At 67.6% G+C, this 1,132-nt stretch overlaps 1 protein-coding gene across 2 annotated transcripts in view; it reads right to left on the bottom strand.

The window, feature by feature from the left end:
• PXDN (peroxidasin) overlaps nucleotides 1-1,132 on the bottom strand; it is a 36,954-nt gene that overhangs the window by 7,358 nt on the left and 28,464 nt on the right. The gene's annotated exons all lie outside the window — the stretch shown is intronic.

The following is a 1,132-nucleotide window of genomic DNA, read 5'->3' as shown; positions in this document are numbered from 1 at the left end:
ACAGGGAGAGAGGGACAGGGAGAGGGGGACAGGGAGAGAGGAACAGGGAGAGAGGGACAGGGAGAGGGGGACAGGGAGAGAGGGACAGGGAGAGAGGGACAGGGAGAGAGGGATGGTGAAGGGGACGGTGAGAGGGATGGTGAATGGGGACAGTGAAGGGGGACGGTGAGGGGGACGGGGGAAGGGACGGGGAGAGGGAGGGAGAAGCACGCACAAGCAGGGTCCGGCTCCGTGACCCACACAGCCTCTGCCTGCCGAGGCTCGGGCACACGCCCGCCCAGGGCACTCCTGACTCCACTCGTGAGCCAGCAGCCCGTGTGCTCCCCGCGGGCATCCCATCTCGCTGCAGCCTGGCCTGGGCCCCTGAACTGCCCGAACCCCGCTGCTGTTCCTGTGAGTGCTGGGCTGCGTGATGGGGACGTGGTGCTCACTGACACGGCCAGCAGTAAGGCACATGCGGGCATCTCTTTGGAAGGTGAGTTCGGACCTCGGGCGAGTCCCAACCTCAGGGTGACTTGGTTCTCAAACCAAAGACTGACAGACCCCAGCAGGAAAACTGAGCAAAGCCGTTTCCACAGAAGGCTGAACGCGGGCAAGCTGGGTCGAACAGTGCGTGAGAAAAGCTCAGCGGGCCGGGGCAGGCAGCGGGCGGCATGCCTGAGCGCGTCATGTCCACACCAGGGAGGGCTGACGGTCACAGTGCCGCTGTGACGGGGGTCCAGGGGAAAGCTGGCCGCAAGCTGGGAACCCTAGTCCTAGCAGGTCAGGGCCTCTCTGCCCAGGCGGTGCTGTGGTCTCCGAGCGCCTTCAGGGCCTGACCGCAGGACCGCCAGGGGTCCAGAGACGCCCGGGCCCCCGGCCAGCGCTCCCCTCACTGCAGGCTGGGTCTGCTCCAGCACAGGCCAGAGCTGCTGTCAGAGCCCATGCCACCGTGCTGGTCCCAGGCACGGGCCACACACCGGGTCTGCCAGCTGAGCCCAGGGCTGCTGAGTCGAGAGCCGTGCCCTGCAGCACTATGCCCAGCGGCTCCTCCTGCCCTGGGCCGACAGCGCGGGTGCAGGTGCTGCTGCAGAGGGGTGGCCTCCGTGGCCAGGCCCTGCTGGGAGCGCAGCCCAACCCTCGCTGCACCTGG

This window comes from Tupaia chinensis, unplaced genomic scaffold (genome assembly GCF_000334495.1).
Source record: "Tupaia chinensis unplaced genomic scaffold, TupChi_1.0 Scaffold000377_5, whole genome shotgun sequence".
In the NCBI taxonomy this organism is placed as follows: Eukaryota; Metazoa; Chordata; class Mammalia; order Scandentia; family Tupaiidae; genus Tupaia; species Tupaia belangeri.
The sequence above is the reverse complement of the archived record's forward strand: the minus strand, read 5'-3'. Positions and strand labels throughout refer to the sequence as shown.